This window comes from Oxyura jamaicensis, chromosome 1 (genome assembly GCF_011077185.1).
Source record: "Oxyura jamaicensis isolate SHBP4307 breed ruddy duck chromosome 1, BPBGC_Ojam_1.0, whole genome shotgun sequence".
Taxonomy (NCBI): Eukaryota; Metazoa; Chordata; class Aves; order Anseriformes; family Anatidae; genus Oxyura; species Oxyura jamaicensis.
Window position 1 is genome coordinate 82,996,758 of NC_048893.1, and position 2,937 is coordinate 82,999,694.

Sequence of the window (2,937 nt, forward strand, 5' to 3'; positions counted from 1 at the left end):
GGAGCCAGGTCTTCCAGGTGGACCCACAGCCTCTTGCTAAGTCGGCTGCTCACTCGCAACCCTCCCGACCCCCTTGTATGACATCCAAGAGGCTCGCTTCCTAACGGGCTCTGAGGCAGGGGAATATACCAGGCTAAGTGGATTGTGAGCCGAGGCCCTCGTCAGCACACTGCGTTTTTCTTTGCCTGTCTATGGCACCCATGTGGCCTGGGAGAGTGTGCGAAAGGGAAATTTCTCTCAAGATGCGTCATCTTCTAAAGGCCGTATTTCCATCTAGCATCGCCTCGCTCCCATCTTGATCGCTGTAATGGGGATGGTTTTCCTCTCCTGACATCACTGGGAGGGCTGGGAGATGTTCAAAGCACGTCTTCTTGGAGGGAAGTATTGTACGGCAAAGAAGGAATAATGGTGGTGACAGTGCAAGGAGAGCACATACGTCTCCCTAAAAAGATTTTACAGCCTAATTTGCATTAAAAAAAGCCTTTTTTTTGTTAGAAGCAGAAGGGAAACATCATGACAAATTCAGCAACTCAAAATATTTCAAAGGGACAAAAAGTACAAGGGTAAAAGGAAAAAAACAATAGGTCAAATCCAGTCCTACCAAATCACACCTACTTCGAGAAGCAGCGAAGTTGAGGGTAAGGAACTGACCAGCATGGGGCTGGTGCCTCAGGACACCGCCAGTGAAGGATATCAGGGGGCCTTGTTGGCGTTGCCCGCTGGTATTGTCCCTGAGCCCGTCCACGTCCTTCTCTTTCTCCTCCCTGCTGCGTATGCCCAGCGTATGCCCCTGCTAACAGCGTCTGGCACGTTTGACGCTGGATCGGGCGGATTTCCATTGTCACAAGCGCAGAAGAAAAATGTCTCCGAGCAGGAGGACTGGCTTACCAGGTGGAACTGAGCCAGACCCCGCAGCGCTGCTCGCATTCAGCTCACTGCAAAATTACCACTGCTCACCCTCCTTCTTTCAGCAAGTAATGGGATGGGAGAGGCTGGCAGTGCAGATTCTAGATGAAAAATAAATAGAAGCAGCACGTCAGGGCTTTAATCACATCCGTACAGCACGGTCCCCTTTCTCCTCCTTGCCAGGTGCACCTCTTTTTTTTTTTGACAAAGACATTCATGCTCACGCGACAGCATCTGATCCACCCTGATTCTGAGGCCGGATCCCTGCAGGTGGGCAGTGCGGGGTGTCCTCCTGCAGCCGTGCCGAGGACAAGCAGGTGCCAGGTCTCCAACGCGCCGCAGCCCAGCCGAGCCGCTTCCCGTGCTGCGGCTGCCTCAGCCTCCTCGTTGCCATCCCTGCCTGGCTCATTAGCATCGAGCTGTTCAAAGGGATGGAAATCAAATTATATTTAGGTCAGGGACAAATTTTAAGCAAAAATACCTATTATATTTAAAGCATCTTGTGCAGAGACTCTTCGTCTGCTGCTTCCAGGATGGCTGCACAAATACTCACAGCCCTTAGTGTGTTTCTTGATAATACAGCAGGAGCTTCCTAAATCTGATTTTTGTTTAGATATAAATTAGGTTCATTCTCCCTCTCAGTCTAATTAATGATGTTAAATAAGCAGCCACCTTCTGGCAGCTCGTTAGGTATCCCAAACAGGAAAAAGCCCAGATTTCACTGGGTAGGTCTGGAAGAGGCGGAAAATAGCTGTGCCATGGGTACGGGGTCGCAGCCCTGGCTGGCTGGCTGCTGTTGCTCTGCTCGTGGTTCAGAGTGACTTTTTGCAGCACCTCATGACACTTCCCTCCTCCAAGGGACCTCCCAAGGCCCTGATGCACCGCAGGGCTCAAGGATGGGGCTGCTGTTGTGTTCCTCCATAGCCCGCTCAGCGCAGAGCCCTCAGGCCTGGTGTCCTTCCACCTGCTCATAAAATTTCCACCTCCACCAAAGTTTTACCTTACACCTGATTCAGGACACAACTCTCTCTTCCCCTCCAGCGGGGCACAGCAGGAGGCAGAGCCCCAAGCAGAGCTGCCTGCCTCCCCCCGGCCCACCAGACTCCCCAGCAGCACACCCTGCTGCTGCAGGCACCCGGCAGCCAGCGCTCTTCAGATGTCTCAGGGAGGAGGCGATGCTATTTTTCCACCCTTCCTCCGGGGGATCTTCAATTCCCTTGGCTCTCACAGCGCTGCAGCCTGTTTCATCTGTTTGAAGGCGGCAGTGACACAGGAAGGATTGGATGGACACAGACTCCCTGATGGTGGAAGCTGCTTTTTGGCAACTTGGTGGAGAAGATTAAAGTGTTCCTGTTTTCCAGCGCTGATGGCGATCCTCCCCCTCACCAGCACCTTCACGATCTGCTGTGGCTGCTCTGCGCTGGGCCGGGGCAGGTGCCATCCTGCTGTGGTTTCCCTGACCCGTGATGGGTGCAGACAGGCAGCTCTGCCACGGCTGGGACAGGCTCTGGTGCCTGGGACCTCTGGGGAGAGGAGCAGGAGCAGCTTGAGGAACGAGATTTTCTTTCCTGTTTGCACGGCGGTGCCCTGGCCTCGAGCGCACTCATCAGATAAAATGCACTTTAGGCTGTAAGCAGACGCAGAAACTGGGTTAGACACAACATCCACACAGGAAGGCTTCGGAGCTGGACCACTCACAGCATTATTCAATTAGTGCTAACGCAACACATGAGGCCCAGCAGCCAGAGGAAATGGCCGGGCCTTCCTCAGGACTGATGGCTTTGTCCCCGCATCAGCACCAGCCCACTGGCAGCTGCTGCCTGGCAGGGCTGGGCGCTGCAGCAGCCATTCCTCCTGCGCTGGCATGTCTGCCCAGCCCTGCTCCGGCTGCAGGGGGGTGGGAAATGTCTCTTTTTCTAAACGTCTGTTTGTCTAAAGCCCCCACTTCACAGACACCTATGCTGGATAGACAGGCGATGGGAAAGGGAAAGGGAAAGGGAAAGGGAAAGGGAAAGGGAAAGGGAAAGGGAA